This window comes from Oncorhynchus tshawytscha, linkage group LG05 (assembly GCF_018296145.1).
Source record: "Oncorhynchus tshawytscha isolate Ot180627B linkage group LG05, Otsh_v2.0, whole genome shotgun sequence".
Taxonomy (NCBI): domain Eukaryota; kingdom Metazoa; phylum Chordata; class Actinopteri; order Salmoniformes; family Salmonidae; genus Oncorhynchus; species Oncorhynchus tshawytscha.
In genome coordinates, this window is record NC_056433.1 from 77,424,016 (window position 1) to 77,448,071 (window position 24,056).

General features: G+C 45.6%; 1 protein-coding gene across 1 annotated transcript in view; it reads right to left on the reverse strand.

Moving 5' to 3' along the window:
• Nucleotides 1–24,056, reverse strand: part of LOC112237117 (low-density lipoprotein receptor-related protein 8-like) — a 385,638-nt gene that overhangs the window by 220,032 nt on the left and 141,550 nt on the right. The window lies entirely within an intron of this gene.

Consider the following 24,056-nt stretch of genomic DNA (forward strand, 5'->3'; position numbering starts at 1 on the left):
AGAGAGACAGAGAGAGAGACAGAGAGAGAGAGAGAGAGAGAGACAGAGACAGAGAGAGACAGAGAGAGACAGAGACAGAGACAGAGACAGAGACAGAGACAGAGACAGAGAGAGAGAGAGAGAGAGAGACAGAGAGAGACAGAGAGAGACAGAGAGAGACAGAGAGAGAGAGAGAGAGAGAGAGAGAGAGAGAGAGAGACAGAGAGAGAGAGAGAGAGAGACAGAGAGAGAGAGAGACAGAGACAGAGACAGAGACAGAGACAGAGAGAGAGAGAGAGAGAGACAGAGAGACAGAGAGACAGAGAGACAGAGAGACAGAGAGACAGAGAGAGAGAGAGAGAAAGAAAGAGAGAGAAAGAAAGAGAGAGAGAGAGAAAGAGAGAGAGAGAGAAAGAGAGAGGTAAGCTAAGTGAGTCTTGATTTGAACAAACAAAAGGAAAACTCAAGGTTAGGTTTTACAATCAGGTCCACTATCTAATATAATAAGCCAACTACAAAGTGGCCATATGCAAGCTTCAGTTCATACAGGCTAACTAGACTCTCTTTACAAATACCTCCCTAAATCTGTCCATTTGTCTCAGTGCCCACAGAATGCAGCCAGTCAGGCTGTTGTTAGATGGCCAGCCTCCTAACCCATATAAACCATTCTCCAGTCCCTCTTTCAGAGCGGAGCGGAGCAGGCAGGGGAAAATTGGAGCACTTGAGCCTGTCACAGGGAGAGCTAAAGCTCTTTCTTCTCGACAGGGAGAACCCTGAACAAGAGAAAGCACTCGCCTCTTGCGAGAGAGTAATGCCCCACTCTGTTAGCCTGATGAATAACACACGCTAGGACTAACAAATGGCAGAGTAAGCCTGTAACTGTCCTGTTCTCTTCCTCATTTATAGGCTTTGGTTTAATCAGCGTTGTGCCTTTGTTACGACACTAAACTAAAATGTAGGTTAGAGGCACATTAGTCAGAAACACTGCAGTTTGAGGCGGATCGCTAGGGGCCTAGCCTGGCTGGGGAGAGGCTAGGTAGCCTAAACATTTTAGCCTAAAAATGTCCACTACAGTGACTGCATGTAATGTAGGTTACAATAGCACTAGTCAGAATGACTGTAGTGAAGTGTGAGGATTGCTACGGCCTAGCCCAGTCTGGCTTGGGAAACTAGAGGCTAGTAACCTGTTGTTGATGTACTACTACACCTTGGATGGTCAGACTGGGGGTTCAAATCACTGATGCCCCCATAGTGTCTCATCGTAGGGTCTCATAACACAACAGGAACATAGTGTGGTGAAGCACAAAGTGTAGGAGAAGGACTATCAGGCCTACACCTTTCAGCACTCACATCATTAGGAATTTCCAGTGGTGTGAAGTACTTAAGTAAAAATACTTTCAAGTACTACTTAAGTAAAAAATACTTTCAAGTACTACTTAAGTAAAAATACTTTCAAGTACTACTTAAGTAAAAATACTTTCAAGTACTACTTAAGTAAAAAATACTTTCAAGTACTACTTAAGTAAAAATACTTTCAAGTACTACTTAAGTAAAAATACTTTCAAGTACTACTTAAGTAGTTTTTGGAGGGTATCTGTATGTTACTTTTGTATATTTTTGACAACTTTTAATTTTACAACACGACATTCCTAAATAAAATAATGTACTTTTTACTCCACACATTTTACCTGACACCCAAAAGTACTCGTTACATTTGAAATGCTTAGCAGAAAATGGTCTAATTCACAGACTTATCAAGAGAACACGTGGTCATCTCTGCTGCCTCTGATCTGGCAGACTCACTAAACACAAATGTCCCTTTTGTAAATGATGTCTGAGTGTTGGAGTGTGCCCCTGCTGTCTGCTTTGCTATCAGGAATTTGAAGTGATTTATACTTTTACTTTTGATACGTAAGTATAAATCCTGGCTGACGTTCACTTTTGCTTGAGTAACTTTCTATTAAGGTATCTATACTTTTACCTGAGTATGACAAGTGGGTACTTTTTCAACCACTCAGAACTTCCCTATTATGTTCCAACATGTTACTGCCTGACATCATCTAAGAGAAGTCACAGTTAGACAACGCATGAGAGGAACATCATGGGGAAATTAATAAAAGTCTCAAAAGCGTCTTCTGTGTGAAGAAATTAGTCTACATCATCATGGGACACGAGGAGGACGAGATATTTTCCCCGACAGCTATAACAGAAACACCTACATCCCTGCGCACACACACACACACACACACACACACACACACACACACACACACAGATACCAGGGCATGTCTCTCGCAGGGAGGCCCCCTCTCTACCTCCATCCCTATACCCTCATATAATTTATGTTACTTTATCTGCCAGCACTGTGTGTGTGTGTATGTGTGTGTGTGTGTGTGAGACAGTAATCTGGGCATTTGTCCACATCTGCCTCGAGGATTTGCTGATTATGACTTATGCATCAAGATCCCCAGGGCCACACGAAGACGTGGCAAACACACACATGCATAAATACACACACGCACACACATACACAAACAAACAATACACACAAAAATGCTAATAATTATGCATACACACATTCCCCCTCAAACGTGGACAGAGCTGCTGACACACAGAGAAACACATATTACAATCGTGCGCCAGCTGAGACGCGGCATGAGATCGTCATCCATATAGAAGACCTTTACCGCACTGTAAAGGGTGTGAGGCCATGAGTATAATACACACACACACACACACACACACACACACACACACACACACACACACCACACACAGCCACAGCCATGTCTCAGCCCAAGCAGAACGGGTGTTATTAACAGAACAGGTCCCTCCCAGGATCACCTGAGAGAAGACAGGAAGCTCTAGGAGTCGGGCGCTCCTCTCGGAGCAACTGACATTCTCCCGATGACACGCTCCAGGGGCCACCATGATTACTGATTGACTCGGCTGACCTGGGATGTTTTCAGAGCCCCCGGAACGCCTCTCAGGGATCCGCCACGTCGCCGTGACAACAAAGCAACAGAGGACCACAAGAAAACAGGTGAAGGTAAGGATCCTCCAAGTCGTTCAATTTCCACACTTTATTTACCCCTCACAATGCCTTCTCAGCATCACAGGGAAGGAGACCATGTAATGTATAGCTACATCACTACACTAACAATGAAGGGGAAACCTGGTATGGTGTGATTGCCCTGTCTATGTTAGCCTAGTGCTGCATCTGAAATGGCACCCCATCACCTAAATAATGTTGATTATAGGTGTTGATAAGCTTTGTTGGAGGGCTGAAGCAGGCAATGATGGCCGCTTTGCTCAGTTCATCTCATTATGTTTTAGATTCCACTAATCAGCGTGGGTGATACCTTTCCACCTCCAAACGCCCTGTGACCCACTATCCTTTATGTGTCTCTGGCAGCTCATTTAAGATAAGATGAGGCAGGGCCATTAACAGATGGACGGATCTGTCCACCATCTTGAGATGTGATGTAAACAAAGGGACTGTTAGGCTTGTGGTGGTGGGTTCTAATCTCACCACTGACAGCATCTCAAAGAGCTGGCATACTCTGAACGCATCACAGGCTGGTCCCATGGCAGGAAGTGGAGGGGAGAGAGGCAGGAAATGGATGGTCCCTGGCTGCGTTCTGATCAGTGGGGGAAGAAAGCTTTTCAGAGGAGCGTTAGGAATCCATAAATCGGATATATCGAGGAGGAATTTAAGAGTGTGTTGAGAGCATGTGTGAGTTATGTTTTCATTTTTTTTTTTAAAGTTTTCATTAAAAAAAAAATATTCACAGATTTCACAATACATTGTATAATTTATGCTGCTGCTGCGCGAGTAGCTTGTTGTTGTTGTCAGCCAATCACAAGTCATCAAACTGGCAGCAGGCTACAGACATTGAACTAGAGCCTTCGTATGACAAGTTATTAGGAGATAAGACTACATGACCAAGGGTATGTTTATCTCAATCTCTTCATTCAAAGACTCAATCATGGACACTCTTACTGACAGTTGTGGCTGCTTTGTGTGATGTATTGTTGTCTCTAGTTGTGGCTGCTTTGTGTGATGTATTGTTGTTGTTATGTTGTGTTGCTACCATGCTGTGTTGCTACCATGTTGTTGTTATGTTGTGTTGCTACCATGTTGTTGTTATGTTGTGTTGCTACCATGTTGTATTGCTACCATGTTGTTGTTATGTTGTGTTGCTACCATGTTGTTGTTATGTTGTGTTGCTACCATGTTGTGTTGCTACCATGTTGTTGTTATGTTGTGTTGCTACCATGTTGTGTTGCTACCATGTTGTTGTTATGTGTTGCTACCATGTTGTACCATGTGTTGCTACCATGTTGTTGTTATGTTGTGTTGCTACCATGTTGTTGTTATGTTGTGTTGCTACCATGTTGCTACCATGTTGTTATGTTGTGTTGCTACCATGCTACCATGTTGTTGTTATGTTGTGTTGCTACCCATGTTGTTGTTTGCTATGTTGTTGTTATGTTATGTCTACCTCTTTATGTTGTGTTGCTACCATGTTGTGTTGCTACCATGTTGTTGTTATGTTGTGTTGCTACCATGCTGTGTTGTTATGTGTTGCTGCCTTGCTATGTTGTTGTCTTATGTCTCTCTTTATGTAGTGTTGTCTCTCTTGTTGTTATGTGTGTTTTGTCCTAAATTTATATTGTATTTATTTTTTATTTTTAATCCCAGCCCCCGTCCCCGCAGGAGGCCTTTTGCCTTTTGGTAGGCCGTCATTGTAAATAAGAATTTGTTCTTAACTGACTTGCGTTTCCACTGCTCCAGTGTCAAATTGGGGCGAGCTTTACATCACAGCCGCCATTGAGCCGTTGTTGCTTCTAGAAGTTTCCACTTCACAACAACAGCACTTTGACCAACTGACTTGTTGGAAAGGTGACATTCTATGACTGTGCCTCATTGAAAGTCACTGAGCTCTTCAGTAAGGCCATTCTACTGTCAATGTTTGTCTATAGAGATTGCATGGCTGTATGCTTGATACAGCAATGGGTGTGGCTGAAATTACCGAATCCACTAATTTGAAAGGGTGTCCACATACTGTTGTATATATAGTGTATCTAGGCTAATAAATCAAATATGTCATTAAAATGATATAACTAAAAGTTAAATGAGAAGGACAGGCTACAACACCAACACCATAACAGCTGCCATGAATGGACTGAGAGAAACCGCACAGTTAAAGTTATGCAGTCTCAATTAGCCTAGCTAACTAGCTTATTTTTCTTAACATTAACAATCCCAATTTTAACGCTTAAACGTTCACACCCCTAGTGTGTGTGTGTGTGTGTGTGTGTGTGTGTGTGTGTGTGTGTGTGTGTGTGTGTGTGTGTAGGCGAACATGTGTGTGTACACTGTATGTGTGAAATTCAATACTTTGACTTTTTCCTTGCTAACACTTTTTCCCTGCTAACACTTTTTCCTTGCTAACACTTTTTCCTTGCTAACACTTTTTCCTTGCTAACACTTTTTCCTTGCTAACACTTTTTCCTTGCTAACACTTTTTCCTTGCTAACACTTTTTCCTTGCTAACACTTTTTCCCTGCTAACACTTTTTCCTTGCTAACACTTTTTCCCTGCTAAAACTTTTTCCCTGCTAACACTTTTTCCTTGCTAACACTTTTTCCTTGCTAACACTTTTTCCTTGCTAACACTTTTTCCTTGCTAACACTTAGTGACTCTTCATGTTGGCAAATAATGTTGTGAGTCTTGTTTCCTGATGCTGGGAATTCCCATTACCACTTGATAAGAGTTAAACCAGGTTAATAAAGCTCTGAGAACAGCCTGTCTTACCATCTCACACTGTGAGTTCATACACATCCACAGTACACTTCACCTTCGCTGCTCCATCTGCACAGACATCTACAGTGAGCCTGTGTCTCTCAGCTGCCAGCACACAAAGAGATTCCCACAGAGGAGACTTAAGGCTGGTCACACACACTGGCCTGAGTTCAGAGCTCAGCTCAAAGAAACAACTTTTTAGATCAACAGGCTGATCAAGAATATGGCGGACCAACTGAAACTCGAGGAGAAAGAGGTGGACAATATGAAAATGCAGCAGGGAAGATGGGGCAGAGAGGCACACTAGCCGGTCCGGGGAGCAAACTTCCAGATCAGCACACTGATGGGGAACATGGAAGACCAGCTGAAACTGGATGATTGAAATGGTCAGAGAGAGTCAGACCAGCGAAGAAGATGAGGGAGAGAGGAGGACTGGCCGGTCAAAGAAGCTTCCGGACTTCCAAACTTCCAACAGACTGATAAGGAATATGGGGGATCAGCTGAGGCTGGATGAGCCACCAATAGCATGGAAGGAAGAAAAGTGAGGAGAAAATAAATGTATGACTGGAAGAAAAGGCAGAGAAAATGTGTGCCGTGAAAACAGTGAAATTCTGAAGCTGTTCTGTGAGACTGGCAGACAGCTGATCTGTCTGGTCTGTAAGGAGGGCAGACACCACAGAGGACACACATTAAAACCTGCGAGAGAGGCTCAAGAAGATCTGAAGACAAAGGTAGAGTCAGCTTTACTTGGGATCAAGTGTAACATTGAAGATGCTAACACCTTATGTGAGAAGCCAAAAATTGAAATATCTGAAGCAAAGACACTGGTCAGCTGAAAGCTGGCTTCAGGGCCCGTTTTGGGGAGCTTGGGGAGGAGTCGAGAGTGAAAGAGCTAGAGGCCATCAAATATGTGGAAACACAGGGTGACATGGAGGGGAAATTGAAGAACCTTACACTGAGGCGAGAGCACAAGCAGCCTCTCTGCAGACTGGGCTGGATATGGCTGAGCCTGGGGAATTCCTGCTGTGGTGGATGGAGACGGACCAGAAGATTCATCAGGATAGGCACCCTGAAATGTGCAGCGCGCAGAAAAATTGTCTGTCTGAGAAAGGTGAAGATATCATGCAGCGTTTCATTGACTTGAAGGCCATGGAAAAGATCCTCAAAACCAAAAGGCAAGAATTGCCGTTGCAATTTTTTTTTTTTTGCTGATTACTGCATACCACAATGCTCCATAGACATCAAGAAAGCAGTGCCACTATAGCTTGGTATCATTTCAATAGTTCAATGTTCAAGTTTCTATGCTTCCTGGTCATACCAGTTCTCATGTTTAGAGGATTGTGGGTAATTCAAAATGTTTAGATGTTATGATACTTTTACACAATGTTGTATGCAACTTTGAAGAAAGACAAGTACATTTTAAATGAGTATTAAGCAGTTTGTGATATGAGGGGTAATGGATCATGATGAACAGATATCAAAACCGTCAGGCAAATTGACGTTCAATAATGAGAAAACCCATTACTACCACCAACAAGGTTGTGCGCACCATTCTTAATGATAGAGGCTAATTCAGAGCTCTACCACCAGTTACTGCCAGAGGAATGAGCACTGTGCTTAACAATGCCTGCTAAGGTGAGTTAAAATGACAAATTGTCAAAGATATAAAACACTGTTAAACATCAAGAAACTCCTACTGAAAACGAGTAATCATAACTACTTACTTGACTTTTTTTATGAAGGTTAATCATTAAAGTAGAGGGGGGGGGTCTTAAGGGGGTGTGACTGATGCTGAATGGGCTTGAACAAAGAAGACATCTCTAACACTCACTGTCTCCTAAGTGGGATAACAAATTGATCAACTTTCGCTTGTTTCTTCCAATCACAGTGTTAGGGCTGAATCTGAACTTTTCTAATCTGTAAAAACAAGCATTTTTCGGCATAAACCTCCATCAGGATGGGCTGTCACATTTACTATTCTGGTATCCTTAGTTTAATTCATAAAAAATAAAAAATGCATGACTTGTTCCTCAATTTGCCCGGCTGTCATTGGAAATAAGAATTTGTTCATAACTGAATATCCTGGTTAAATCAAGCTTCAATAAATCAACCAATTCTATTTATTCTACATGCCACAACAATCTCGAATTTGAGATTCAATACATCAATGCCACCACTATAGTTTCTGATAAGGTGTCAATCACATTGTCACTACCAATACTGAATCATATTTCATATTCTATTAATTGTCAGTTGTATCATGATCCCTGTCAGTACTGAGACGAACAAAGTGTGACAATGATCTGCCATGACCTTTGACACCATTAAAACTGAACCTCCTACACTACAGTTGATTATGTATCATCACATGTAAGGGTGAAGAAATAAAACCATCATCACATGCTAATTCTATTCTTTAGATCTCAGCGTTTCTAAATTGCCTTGCTTTCTCCCAGGACCATTTAATATGAGTGCAGAGGGGTTAACTGAAAACACACAGAGAGAGAGAGAGAGAAAGAGAGAGAGAGAGAGAGAGAGAGAAAGAGAGAGAGAGAGAGAGAGAGAGAGAGAGAGACAGAGAGAGAGAGAGAGAGAGAGAGAGAGAGAGAGAGAGAGAGAGAGAGAGAGTGAGTGTGTTTGTGAGTGGCACTTAGTTCAATGTTAAATTTGGTTCAAGGTCAAACCGGTTCTCAGGTCGACAACAAAGAAAAATAAGACAAAAATAAGACAAAAATAAGACAAACACAGATAATCTGCACAGAATCCACACATTGCCTACACTATGTCTCTCAGCTGTCAAGCACACATTCTGCAACACATGCCTCCAACAAAGTCTGAATGCTGGACCCCAACACGGCAATGAGTGCAGAACTCCAGTCACAGACAGAAACTTCCAGACCAACAGACTGGCAGACTAGCTGAGAATGGAGGAACATAGTGTGACAAGAGAGAGGAAAACAGGAGTAACGTGGAGAAACTCCTCTTCTGTGAGATGGACAATAAGATCATCTGTTTGACTTGTGAGGAGGGAAGAAACCACAGAGGACACATCTGTGAGAGAGGCTAAAGACAATCTAAAGACAAGGTAACTTTAGCTTTACATCAGAGTAAGCATAAGATCAACCATGTAGAAAACAGAAGTGAGAGGCAACAACATCAACTCTCTGAAACAAGGGAGAAATCAGTTGAGCTGGGATCAGAAGAGAGAAGAGAAGGCCATACGATACGTAGGTAAGAAGTCCAATGTGGTAGGAAAAGAGCAGAACGGCCTTTCTATAGTCCGGATAGGACATGACTGAGCCCTAGGACTTCCTGGTGTGGTGGAAGGAGATAGGGACATTCGAATGTAACGTTTGAAGTGGAAGAATCTGGCCCTGAAGGAGCAACAGAGTGCTGGGTTTTTCCACTTGGTAGGACATGGAACAGAGCCTCTAAGACACCCTATCACTCATATCAGCACACATTCCAATAATCTCTTGGATAAATTCAAAGACATATTTTTGGTGTGTACAATGGAGTGTGCAGGTATAAACAAGTTATATTTTTTCAACATTAGGACTGTAACGGTTCACCAAACCCACAGTTTGGTCACGATTCGTTTTGGTACAGCAGGAAAATAAATGCCCTTTACAATGTATCACATTCACAATGTTCCCTGCATTGCCTGTTGTGACCAGATTGTTACAGTATGTTGGGCCTCTCAAGTTTCCACTCTGATGCTGATGCAGTGAAGTCGTAAATACCAATTGGATGCATTCATGTGATTTGAACACTTTGAGAAACACTGATTGGTTAATGGCCAACAAGCCGTGTCTACCATAAACTACCAGTTCAAGTGGAATTTTCCCAGTTGTGTGTGGTAAATTCCGACTTCCCACCTGGTTTCAAACACACCATGACATTGCCTCCTCCAGTGGCAGATGCTGTAGCACCGTACACCTCCCACTCTGGGTAATGTGATGGGCTGTTAGTGCAACACGGGGTGCACTGGCCCAGTGACTGGCTTCCTATAGAGCAGGTACTAGCTGTTTACTGAAATGGGTGGAAGAGGGAAGTTCACAATGTGGCTCGAGCACTTTGACGAGGTGCTGAAACCACTACTGAAACCCGCTAATCTCAACCCACGAGAATGGGAGCATACCTGCGGCTATAAATCAAAGACTGTAAAAACAAATAAACATAGCCTACCTATCGCTATTGTAATTTCTTGGGCCCGGTCAAAATCAGCTGCCAATGGCTGCTAGAATGCAGAGCGGAGACGATGTTGTGTTGTTTTTTTTGCATTTCCGTCTTCGATATACTAGGGTGATGTCGGTGTAAATGTGTCAACATTTGAGGTGTTGGCAGCTGCATAGGCTGTTCTCGTTGACCGTGGCGACATACTGTTAACCTTTTATCCACAACTCTCTGTCCATCGCCATTGTAATCTACTGGGAAGCCAAAATGTTCCCAAACTGGAGATTTAAACTATGATGGAGAATGCTCCTGGTTTATCGACCCCATCATTCGCCATGGTACAAAACTAGTTCCCGGGCTGCGCCTCGCAAAATGACCGTTTGAAATGCTCTAGTTACGATTAGAATTTTGATAACGTGTAAACTCCAGTTATAATTGAATAGCCTGAAGAAAAACATTTAAACTCAGATTTACTCAAGAGGCATAGGCCTACAATGCAGAGTATGCATGTCTTATAGGCCTTTGTGTTTTTCATTTGTAAATATTATTTGTTATGTATTCATTCAGATTCACAGTACGGACGGAACCGAGATCCCCATGTCGAATGTTTTGGTACGAATATGTGTACGTTACACCCCTAGTCAACACGACATTCTCTAAACTGCAATGCAAGACTGTAGCGTTTTAGCCACTATAGTGTTTTATACACCTGTACTTGTGTGTATGAATGAGAGAGGTAGGGGGGTAGAAAAGTGGCACAGTGTTAAAGATGAAAGACCTGTCTAGATCCTGAATGATGAGAGGAAGAAAGAATGGTGGTAAAAGCTATGAAAACTCAACCCAGTGTGGCTAAAAGCACCGGCTCCTGTCCTCTACATAAGAGCTGACAGTCCAGGTTGATGTATAGAGGGCGTATGGATGCACTACAAAGGGCCTGCCAGAGATGTGAGGGATCCTATACAGACCAGACGCCTGCAGAAAGACCGAGATTATCAAACATCCCTCAGCCTGGAGCAGGATTCAGCCAGCCACACTTAAAAGCAACCTTCAGTTCCCATGATGTTTTTTAACAGCCCAACTGTTTGTAATGAGTCTAACAACTTGTTTCCATGTTTGATTCGTTTGGTACCATTCCATTGATTCCGTTCCAGCCATTACAATGAGCCCGTCCTCCTATAGCTTCTCCCAACAGCCTCCTCTGGCCCCTAGCCTTTGCTATCTGAGTGTGTTTAGAGTACCAGTTCAAATCTATCTGTACAAGAAATATGGGACAGAGAGAAAAACACCCAACTCTCAAATAAGACATGCGAAGAGGGTTTTATAGCAATATCTACGAGAAGCTCACCTCCCTCCCACACTTCAGGAAAATAAACCCATCACGAAAACAAAATAAACCCAGAAAACCGCACAAACACATCAGGCGACAGTCAGACAGATTTATCTGTGAGCCTGGTGTGTATTTCAGAGGCCTGGCCTAGATAACAGGAAGGTATATGAAGGGAAGAAGGTGAGGCGCTTTGAGAGAGCCAAGCTAACGCTAGCTCAGCAGCACTACAGCGTTTTACAACTGCTTCACAAAGGTTAAGCTCTTTCCCCTGTGCCTGTGTGAAACCAGACATTGATGCAGCTTTACACTTCTCTCTCTCTCTCTCTCTTTCCTTTTTCTTGTTGATCAAGACTTGAGGATTTTTAGTGTTTTTGCTAAGCAATCTTTCTAAGGAAAGAATATACAGGGTGTGGATGGGAGAGAGGGTGTGTGGAGTGTCTAGGGTCGCAAATAGAGGGTATATTACTGGAAACTTTCAAAGTTAACCAGCAAACTACCCCATTCTTAGTGGGCTACTTCTTATTATCACAGGTGTCTGTAATTATCTCTGGCCCTCTGTGTGGCCTTTTCACATGAAACATCTGAAATGCTTCAATAAGATTATTTTAAAATAAAAAATAGAATGAAAAAGCTGTAAAACATTATTAGAGCAGTGTCCTCCAGGTGGAGTGGACAGGAATCTGTTCATGACCGCACTAATAAGAAACACCCTTATCAACCAATAGGCTTGCAGGATACGGTAGCCACAAAACGAAAGTGCGGTGCAGTTTAACGTCAGTGTTTTGGCAGAAGGCATTGCCCTCGTCTGAAACCCTTGTTTGTCCTGTAGTTATACTCCATGTCATTCATTCTGAGACGCCAGGCTTTTCCCAGACAAGACCTGTGTGGGTCAGCAACATGCCACAGCTCAAGACCTCCAAATCAGCGGGGTCTTTCGGCCCCAGTATACATAAGAAGGTGCTTACAGGCTGGGAGCAGTGAGTAGGGCCACAAAGGAGCTTACTTACTGCCAGGAAGAAATCAACGGGGCACGGGGAAGAAAATACATCAAAATAATCCTGACTATAATGCTCTAAAAATGGCTTCATCTCTGCGAAAAAGGGAGTCTATAGATGGAATTTGTCTCTCTATCTCAATCTCAATCGGTTCAACCACTTTCTTCCTCTGTACATCTTTTTCCCCTCTCTCTCTCCCTCTCTACCCCCCTCTCTCTCCCTCTCTACCCCCTCTCTCTCCCTCTCTACCCCCTCTCTCTCCCTCTCTACCCCCCCTCTCTCCCTCTCTACCCCCTCTCCCTCTCTACCCCCTCTCTCCCCCCTCTCTACCCCCCTCTCTCCCTCTCTCTACCCCCCTCTCTCCCTCTCTCTCTCTACCCCCCTCTCTCCCTCTCTCTACCCCCCTCTCTCTCCCCTCTCTACCCCTCTCTCTCCCTCTCTCTACCCCCCCTCTCTCCCTCTCTCTACCCCCCCTCTCTCTCCCTCTCTCTACCCCCCTCTCTCCCTCTCTCTACCCCCCCTCTCTCTCCCTCTCCCCCCCTCTCTCTCCCTCTCTACCCCCTCTCTCTCTCTCTTTCTCTACCCCCTCTCTCTCTCTCTCTCTCTACCCCCTCTCTCTCTCCCTCCCTCTCTCTCTCTCCCTCTCCCCCCTCTCTCTCTCCCTCTCTACCCCCCTCTCTCTCCCTCTCTACCCCCTCTCTCTCTCTCTCTCTCTCCCCCTCTCTACCCCCTCTCTACCCCCTCTCTCTCCCTCTCTCTACCCCCTCTCTCTCTCCCTCTCTCTACCCCCTCTCTCCCTCTCTCTACCCCCTCTCTCTCCCTCTCTCTACCCCCTCTCTCCCCTCTCTCTACCCCCTCTCTCCCCTCTCTCTACCCCCCCTCTCTCCCTCTCTCTACCCCCCTCTCTCCCCTCTCTCTACCCCCCCCCTCTCTTTCTCTACCCCCTCTCTCTCCCTCTCCTCTCTCTCTCTACCCCCTCTCTCTCCCTCTCTCTCTACCCCCCCTCTCTCTCCCTCTCTCTACCCCCCTCTCTCTCCCTCTCTCTACCCTCCCTCTCTCTACCCCCCTCTCTCTACCCCCCCCCCTCTCTCTCCCTCTCTCTACCCCCTCTCTCTCCCTCTCTCTACCCCCTCTCTCTCCCTCTCTCTACCCCCCTCTCTCCACCCCCCCTCTCTCTCCCTCTCTCTACCCCCTCTCTCTCCCTCTCTTTCTCTACCCCTCTCTCTCCTGTCTTTCTCTACCCCCTCTCTTTCTCTACCCCCTCTCTCTCCCTGTCTTTCTCTACCCCCTCTCTTTCTCTACCCCCCTCTCTCCCTGTCTTTCTCTACCCCCTCTCTCTAACCCCCTCTCTCTCCCTGTCTTTCTCTCCCCCCCTCTCTCCCTCTCTCTCCCTGTCTTTCTCTACCCCCCTCCTCTCCCTCTCTCTAACCCCCTCTCTCTCCCCCTCTCTTTGTCTTTCTCCCCCCTCTCTCTCCCTGTCTTTCTCCCCCTCTCTCTCACTCTCTTTCTCCCCCTCTTTCTCCCTGTCTTTCTCTCCCCTCTCTCTCCCTGTCTTTCTCCCCCTCTCTCTCCCTCTCTTTCTCTGCCCCCCCCCCTCTCTCTCCCTCTCTTTTCCCCCTCTCTCCCTCTTTCTCTCTCTCCCTGTCTTTCTCTACCCCCCTCTCTCTCCTCTTTCTCCCCCTCTCTCCCCTCTCTTTCTCCCCCTCTCTCCCTCTCTACCCCCTCTCTCCTCTCTCTACCCCCCTCTCTCTCCCTGTCTTTCTCTACCCCCACTCTCTCTCCCTGTCTTTCTCCCCCTCTCTCTCCCCTCTTTCTCTCTTTTCTCTCCCCCTTTCTCCCTGTCTTTCTCTCCCTCTCTCTCCCTGTCTTTCTCCCCCTCTCTCTCCCTCTCTGCCCCCCCCTCTCTCTCCCTCTCTTTCTCTACCCCCTCTCTCTCCCTCTTTCTCCCCCTCTCTCCCTCTTTCTCTCCCCCTCTCTCTCCCTCTCTCCCTCTTTCTCCTCTTTCTCTCCCCCTCAGCCTCTCTCTTTCTCCCCCTCTCTCTCCCTGTCTTTCTCCCCCTCTCTCTCCCTGTCTTTCTCCCCCCCTCTCCCCCTCTCTTTCTCTACCCCCTCTACCCCCTCTACCCCCTGAGTCCAGACAGAAATCACACTGAGTCCAGACATTAGAAATCACACTGAGTCCAGACATTAGAAATCACACTGAGTCCAGACATTAGAAATCACACTGAGTCCAGACATTAGAAATCACACTGAGTCCAGACATTAGAAATCACACTGAGTCCAGACATTAGAAATCACACTGAGTCCAGACATTAGAAATCACACTGAGTCCAGACATTAGAAATCACACTGAGTCCAGACATTAGAAATCACACTGAGTCCAGACATTAGAAATCACACTGAGTCCAGACATTAGAGCCTATATTATTGTGTGGAGCTAGATATCTCTGTACTGAGCTGTGATCGCATTAGGCCCTAGAGTAACAGTTCAGCAGCGTTCACCTCGCGTCCATCTCCCTTCCTCTGGTACGCCAAACACATTCCAGCGCCACGCCACAACGCCACATTTCCCTCCAAATTAAATCACTAGAAATTGATCTCCAGCAGTTGCCCTGCTCGGTACAACATAATCATCTATCTTTATTCGTATGCACCGCAGCCTTTATTTCCCTCACCGTCTTTTGATGTCATTTGCCAGTGATTGTTGTTGTGGGTCTGAATATAAAATCAAACCGATTATAAAGACAGGGTTCTGTACGCCAGCCTGCGTTAGCTTCACAGCCTGGTAATTAGGCAGACAAAAGGCCTATTGTTAAGGTGGAGGGGAGTGAAAAGCTAGATATGGAAGATGGAGAAGATGTAGAGGGTTGACGCCAGCCGTACATACAGTATAAAGTGCTATCAGCCTATCAAACCCAGCCCCTTGGACTAACATGGCCCTGTTGATCAGTAAAGCTCAGACAACAACAATGGAAATAGTTGTATGTGTAACAATGGAAGCTGTGTGAAGGAACGCAGGTATTTGAACAGGTGTGAGTAAGGGGTATTCTTCCTAGTTGTCAGTGTGCCTGGGGCCAATACGAGGTTGTTACGTTCCCCAGTTTCTGTGTTGTGGGTTTGTATGTGTGGAAATGGCTTCCTGGATTCCAAAGTATCTCATTGGTCGGCCCATCACTAATTGGAGCTCTGACCCCGCCCTCTCGTCAGGGGTACAGCTGTCTGCAATTACCGACTCCTTCTGCAGCTTGAAAAGCCAGTGTTCCTGTGTTAGGAGAGAGAGCTTCTTTGTATGTCCTGTGTTGGTCGTTGGTCAGAAAGTGTTGTAAAGTATTTTGTATTTCTTTGCTTTGGTTCCATCCAGCCCCTTTTCCCCACATTACCGTGTGAAAGAAGAATAAAGTCCCTGTAAACAGTAATATTCTCTACCTCTGTCATCCTTACCCGCACCTACAATCACATACCTTTTTTCACTCCACGGGGTTGAGTTGTAGCAGGGTGTTGCGTTTCCTCCTCCAAGAGGCGTACGTAACAGAGGTCATATTCTGCTCTACCACTTTCATTAGAGGTGACATATGCACCCATTAGGAGAGACACACACACATAACACTATGATATACCATCTGGGTTACATCTGGCTCTAAGAGCTGACCTGCATTGATTTATTAAACATTCAGACAGCAATTCCCCCCATCCCCTCTCCAACCCCCAAAAGTCCTATCCTATACTGTCTCCCCTCCACTCCCTGGAAGTTCAGTCTCCTTGACAGGGTCATTGTTCTAATGATATCAATCTCTACTGACCCATCCCCACCTCGTCTCCCTCCAGCCCTGTAATCTAGTGATTCCCCCCCTAAATACACACACACACTCCCCATTACCCTATTACTGCCAGTCCATTAGCAACTCAACTCCCTCCCCAGCCCCTCCCTCTACGTCTGCCTTGCACAAAGCCCAGTGGACAAAGGGAGTTACAATACCTTTATGTAAAAACGTTAGCCTACAAATGTCAATCCATCACTACATGACAATGAAGTTGAAGGTAAAAGACGGTCAGTAATTAGTTGCATCTTAAACAATTACAACTGAATTACTAATAAAAATTATTTTCAAAATCTCAAACTTAAAAAATGCATTTTAGCACAACTGTATGTCCGTTTATAAGCATGTACTAAATGCATATGTTATATTATTATATGTTAAATGATCAAATTCATCTTGAAATATTACAAATCTAATTTTTATAACCACATTACTCTGTGTAATGACATCCAGTATTCAGAAGCATATTCTGAAATCCCCAAAGCCTCCACCCGGTATTCAGCAGAACACTGAGTGACTGATGGTCTCAGCAGAGAGCTACAAGCAGTTCCTAAAAATGCCTTTTTGAAACCAATGTTCCTGTTGTGCTCCACGATGGCTACATGAATCAACGCCCTGTGTGAGTCCCTGTTATTCACACACACACACACACACACACACACACACACACACACACACACACACACACACACACACATTACAGATGTATTATTAAAAATCACTGATGGAGGGACAGGAAACAGGAGGGAAGCTACAAAGGCCCGGGACAATAGAGGAGGACATATTCTTCCCGCTGACAAGCATAGAATTTATTTCAATTAGAAATGGCCACCGCCTTGAAAGCAAAACAGACTGCAAAGGTTACCATATTCCAAATGCATGTGCACGCAGAGTGGGCAATGGAGGGGGTGGGGGTAGATTTAGCAGAAAGGGTGGGGGGAATATTTTGAATGGCCTAGAGATTTGAGAGGCACTGGAATGTCATTATGTTCCTCTGTGACAGATGATCTGGCCTCGGTCTCTCTTCAGCTGTGATGTCGACGGCAATACACAAAGCAATAACAAATCCCAGTATTTTTGGTCTGCTCTGGCACCCCCCTTTCCTTATTTTCCCTATTCCACCATCTCCCTCCATTCCTCCCTCCATTACACAGGCTCTCAAATCGCTCTCTTTCCCTCCCTCCATTGCACCCTCCCTTTCTGTCTGGAAAACACCCAAATGTCCCTTCCTTTGTGTCCTGTTCTTCATGATCGCTGATGTGAAAAGATAAATAAAAACACTAGATGAAAGCAACAGGGCTCAAGCTAATAGTAAACAACAGGCTCCCGCTGTGAGATGAGACCAGGACCTGAGAGGAGAGATGAGACCAGGACTTGAGAGGAGAGATGAGACCAGGACCTGAGAGGAGAGATGAGACCAGGACCTGAGAGGAGAGATGAGACCAGGACCTGAGAGGAGAGATGAGACCAGGACCTGAGAGGAGAGATGAGACCAGGACTTGAGAGGAGAGATGAGACCAGGACCTGAGAGGAGAGATGAGACCAGGACCTGAGAGGAGAGATGAGACCAGGACCTGAGAGGAGAGATGAGACCAGGACCTGAGAGGAGAGATGAGACCAGGACCTGAGAGGAGAGATGAGACCAGGACTTGAGAGGAGAGATGAGACCAGGACCTGAGAGGTGAGATGAGACCAGGACCTGAGAGGTGAGATGAGACCGGGAGCCCTACACTGAAATAACAGGACGAGAGATAATAAAGTGTGTCAACAAGAGCTCTTTGCAAATCAGTGTGTGTCCCCCAGGTGCACAGCTAGTGTCTTCTCCCCAGAGAAGAGAGGGTAAGAGGAGGTGTGTGTGTGTGTGTGTGTGTGTGTGTGTGTGTGTGCAGGACTGTGTGTGTAGTCAAAAGGTCTTCTAACACTAAGAGCAGAGCCGTACTCTAGTCCCATCCACCACTGAGATCTGTCAAGAGCACCTAACACAGTGGTGCCAGTCAAAAGGTCTTCTAACACTAAGAGAGGGCTCTAGTCAAAAGGTCTTCCTGTCCATGGTTACTGTTGCCCAGGCACAAATGACGAAAGACTAAAACAAAGGAGCTGATCAACAAGAGCTCTTTGCAAATCAGGATTGGCGGCTAGTCTTCTCCCCCAGAGAAGAGAGGGTAAGAGGAGGTGCACAGCTAGACTATATATTCTAACACTAAGAGCAGGGCTGTATCTCTCTAGTCAAAAGGTCTTCTAACACTAAGAGCAGGACTGTATCTCTAGTCAAAAGGTCTTCTAACACTAAGAGCAGAGCCGTATCTCTCTAGTCCTCTAGTCAAAAGGTCTTCTAACACTAAGAGCAGGACTGTATCTCTCTAGTCAAAAGGTCTTCTAACACTAAGAGCAGGACTGTATCTCTCTAGTCCTCTAGTCAAAAGGTCTTCTAACACTAAGAGCAGAGCCGTATCTCTAGTCAAAAGGTCCGTAAGAGCAGGACTGTAGTCTCTCTAGTCAAAAGGTCTTCTAACACTAAGAGCAGGACTGTATCTCTAGTCAAAAGGTCTTCTAACACTAAGAGCAGAGCCGTATCTCTAGTCAAAAGGTCTTCTAACACTAAGAGCAGAGCCGTATCTCTCTAGTCCTCTAGTCAAAAGGTCTTCTAACACTAAGAGCAGAGCCGTATCTCTCTAGTCCTCTAGTCAAAAGGTCTTCTAACACTAAGAGCAGAGCCGTATCTCTCTAGTCCTCTAGTCAAAAGGTCTTCTAACACTAAGAGCAGGACTGTATCTCTCTAGTCAAAAGGTCTTCTAACACTAAGAGCAGAGCCGTATCTCTCTAGTCCTCTAGTCAAAAGGTCTTCTAACACTAAGAGCAGAGCCGTATCTCTCTAGTCAAAAGGTCTTCTAACACTAAGAGCAGAGCCGTATCTCTCTAGTCAAAAGGCCTTCTTAAAATAAAAAGATATATTCACAACAGATACAAACATACACATATGAACAACAACGTACAGATGCACACCAACAATGACTGCATCTCCTCTTCCCAGACCTGCATGCTCACACCCCCATCCCTAGTGCCTGGCCACACCCCCATCCCTAGTGCCTGCATTATTATTTGCCACATGACCTTAAATTTGACCAATTTGTTTTTCTCGGTCAATGATATTTCAATAAAAAAAAAATGTATTTTTCCATTGTGTTAATGATGATTGATTTCCAAGTTTTTAGTATTAGTTTTTTCAAGATGAGTGGTGAGATGAGAATTGTCCAGCCCATTGGGTCTCTCACTACACCCCCATATGACATGTCCTGAATGCAGACGGATTAAAAGTAAGTCTACATTGTAATACTTCTGACAGCCAACTGCCCATAACTTTTAGACTTCATAGCATTCCCAAAAAGCATGGATTATTGAGTCATTGTTAGTTTTACACTTAAGACATGAATCTGCTGTTGTGCTGTAGAATTCCCTCCATTTTGTGCCAACATCAGTTCTTTTTAAGTCAAATATAAATGTTGTGATATGTAACTTACTTTTCTTTAGTCAAAAGGCCTTCTAAGGACTAAGAGCAGGGTTGTATCTTTCTGGTCAAAGGGCCTGGTATAAAACAGGCCTCTATGGCAGAACAACAGACCAGGAAAGTTACCAGTCAATTAGTGAAGCTCCATGCAAACTAGAACTGTCTGTCTGTCTGTCTCTCTGTCTGGACAAAGAGCCTGGTTTAAAACAGACTTCTATGGCAGAGCAGACCTGAGCAGTGTGGTTCAGTACACTACACGGTAGAGAGCCGCTGTGCTCTAGGTTCACCTCAGAGCGCTTTAGTTTAGCCTGCTGCTGTCAAAGCAATCATGTTTCCTTGCTAATCCCTCTTAGGCTTCTACGTAGATCATCATTGACTGGGGGAGGAACGTTCACAATGACTAAGCTGTTTTCATTGGCCTGCAAAGCCAAGCGATTTGGGAACATTACGGAAAGAAGACAAACGTTTGACAAGGGCTTTTGTTGCCGCCGTCTATGAATCATCATTCTCTGAGCTCTCTGAAAGCCCCGCCAAATGAGGCGGTCGGCCCGACAATATTCTGATGTCATCAAAACGTAACACTTTATTTTGGTGTTTGAGAGCTGGAAGCTGTAGTTTTAAACATCTGTTGGTTGGTAAACTGGCTGTCTCCATATGAATTCTATGCCTGCAGGCAGCATGTGGTTAAATACATTTTTTAAATTATATTTAACAGTTTTTTGTCTTTCTCCCTACAACACATTTTCTCTGTCTCTTATCCTCTTATCTGTGTGTTCTTAATAATTACTCCTAGATAAAGGGCCCTTCTGTAACCATGTGGACAGTTGTTCACATGCTTACATTATGTCACCCCTGTAGGCCTGTAACGTCACCCCTGTAGGCCTGTAACGTCACCCCTGTAGGCCTGTAACGTCACCCCTGTAGGCCTGTAACGTCACCCCTGTAGGCCTGTAACGTCACCCCTGTAGGCCTGTAACGTCACCCCTGTAGGCCTGCCTTACGTCACCCCTGTAGGCCTGTTACGTCACCCTGTAGGCCTGTTGCGTCACCCCTGTCGTCCCCTGTAGGCCTGTTGCGTCACCCCTGTAGGCCTGTAGGCCTGTCACCCCTGTAGGCCACCCCTGTCGGCCTGTAACGTCACCCCTCACCCCTGTCGGCCTGTAACGTCACCCCTGTCGGCCTGTAACGTCACCCCTGTAGGCCTGTAACGTCACCCCTGTAGGCCTGTAACGTCACCCCTGTAGGCCTGTAACGTCACCCCTGTAGGCCTGTAACGTCACCACTGTAGGCCTGTAAAGTCGGTTACGGAGCGAACAGAGACGTGTTCCTGTCTGAGGGACTGAGTGACCTGTAGTTACCTCTCTTCCTTCCAGTCAACATTCTGTGGGTCTGCGCCACAAATGGTTCCTTATTCCCTATATAGTGCACCATGTTTGACCAGAGCCCTATGGGCCTTAGTAATTAGAAGTGCACTATATAGGGTGTCATTTGGGACACAAACCTGTCCCTTTTAATCAGCGTGGGTATCTGAGGCACGCTTGTGGAATAACAGCTCACCAACTTCCTCCGCTTGCATGTTTCCCAGTCACCTAGGCGTATCCATGACTACCCCTGTCATTAGAATACAAATACCCCACGCCACCGCCCCCAGAATATTTTTTGCCTCTTCAAACACCTCCCTCACTAACAAACTCCTCTTTCTTTCTTTCTTTCTTTCTTTCTTTCTTTCTTTCTTTCTTTCTTTCTTTCTTTCTTTCTTTCTTTCTTTCTTTCTTTCTTTCTTTCTTTCTTTCTTTCTTTCTTTCTGTCTCTCACCCTGTTGTCCCAGTGTCACACACCAACCCTCCCTTCTCCCTAGCTTATTTTTCCTCTGAGAGAAACAGGGAGTCAAACATCAAATCAAATCCAATTTTATATGTCACATGTGCCAAATAGAACAGGTGTAGGTAGATCTTACCGTGAAATACTTACAAGACCTTAACCAACAATGCAGTTTTAAGAAAATAGACAATAAAATAACAAAATGAGGCTATATACAGGGGGTACCGGTACCGAGTCAATGTGCAGGGGTAGAGGTTAGTCGAGGTAGTTTGGGGGGGGTCAATACAAATATTCCGGGTTGTAGGATTTCATCTTAGTCCTGTATTGACATGTTGCCTGTTTCATGGTTTGTCTGAGGGCATAGCGGGAGTTCTTATAAGCGTCTGGATTAGTGTCCCGCTTCTTGAAAACGGGACACTAACAGCTCTAGCCTTTAGCTCGGTGTTGATGTTGCTTGTAATCCATGTTTTCTGGTTGGGATATGAATGTATGGTCACTATGCGGAAGATGTCATCGATGCACTTGTGGATGAAGCCGGTGACTAAGGTGGTATACTCCCCAATCTCTGAACATCAATCTGTGAATCAGAAGGATAGAATTATGGTAATTTTTCAAATGGAGAGCGAGGGAGAGCTTTGTACACGTCTCTGTGTGTGGAGTAAAAGTGGTCCAGGTGGTATTTTCCTCTGGTTGCACGTGTTGGTAGAAATGAGGCCAAACGGATTTAAGTTTGCCTGCATTAATGTCCCCAGCCACTTGGAGTGCCACTTCTGGATGAGCTTTTTATTGTTTGCTTATAGCCTTATACAGCTCGTTGAGTGCGGTCTTAGTGCCAGCATTGGTTTGTGGTGGTAAATAGACGGCTATGAAAAATATAGATGATAACTCTCTTGGTAGATAGTGTGGTCTACAGCTTATCATGAGGTACTTTACCTCAGGCGAGCAATACCTCGAGAATCGCACACCAGCTGTTATTGACAAATAGACACACATCCCTACTTCTCGTCTTACCAGACGTAGCTGTTCTGTCCTGCCGTTGTACGGAAAACCCAGCCAACTGTATATTATTTGTGTCATCGTTCAGCCACGACTCGTTGAAACATAAGATATTACAATTTTTAATGTCCAATTGGTAGGATTGTCTCGAACGGAGCTCATCCGTTTTTTTCTCCAGTGATTGCACATTGGCCAATAGAACAGATGGTATAAGCAGGTTACCCACACACCAATGAACTCACAAATCACCCTGATCTCCACCCTCTGTATCTCCTTCTTTTCTTCATGTGAATGCCGGGGATTTGGGCCTTGTCTGGGAGAAACATTATATCATTTGCATCAGACTCATGATTTATTTTTTATTTTTTATCTTCGTCCAGTTCGAGGTGAGTAATATCTGTTCTGATATCCAGAAGCTCTTTTTGGTCATAAGAGACGGCAGCATCAACATTATGTACAATACAAACAATACAAAAAAACACACAAAATAGCACAATTGGTTAGGAGCCCATAAAACGGCAGCCATCCCCTCCGGCGCCATTCAAACACTTTAATAAGTGCCATTCAAACAATAATCACCAGGAAATGGCCCCATGGCCATTTCCTGGTGACAGGGAGTCTAACATCAGCCTGGGATACCGCGGCCCCATGGCCATTTCCTGGTGACAGGGAGTCTAACATCAGCCTGGGATACCGCGGCCCCATGGCCATTTCCTGGTGACAGGGAGTCTAACATCAGCCTGGGATACCTCGGCCCCATGGCCATTTCCTGGTGACAGGGAGTCTAACATCAGCCTGGGATACCGCGGCCCCATGGCCATTTCCTGGTGACAGGGAGTCTAACATCAGCCTGGGATACCTCGGCCCCATGGCCATTTCCTGGTGACAGGGAGTCTAACATCAGCCTGGGATACCTCGGCCCCATGGCCATTTCCTGGTGACAAGGAGTCTAGCATCAGACTGGGATACCGCGGCCCCATGGACTGGTGACAGGGAGTCTAGCATCAGACTGGGATACCGCGGCCCCATGGCCATTTCCTGGTGACAGGGAGTAACATCAGCCTGGGATACCTCGCCCCATGGCCACACATCAGCCTGGGATACCTCGGCCCCATGGCCATTTCCTGGTGACAGGGAGTCTAACATCAGCCTGGGATACCTCGGCCCCATGGCCATTTCCTGGTGACAGGGAGTCTAGCATCAGACTGGGATACCTCGGCCCCATGGCCATTTCCTGGTGACAGGGAGTCTCGGCCCCATGGCATCAGACTGGGATACCTCGGCCCCATGGCCATTTCCTGGTGACAGGAGTCTAGCATCAGACTGGGATACCGCGGCCCCATGGCCATTTCCTGGTGACAGGGAGTCTAACATCAGCCTGGGATACCTCGGCCCCATGGCCATTTCCTGGTGACAGGGAGTCTAACATCAGCCTGGGATACCTCGGCCCCATGGCCATTTCCTGGTGACAGGGAGTCTAGCATCAGACTGGGATACCTCGGCCCCATGGCCATTTCCTGGTGACAGGGAGTCTAGCATCAGACTGGGATACCTCGGCCCCATGGCCATTTCCTGGTGAGAGGGAGTCTAGCATCAGACTGGGATACCTCGGCCCCATGGCCATTTCCTG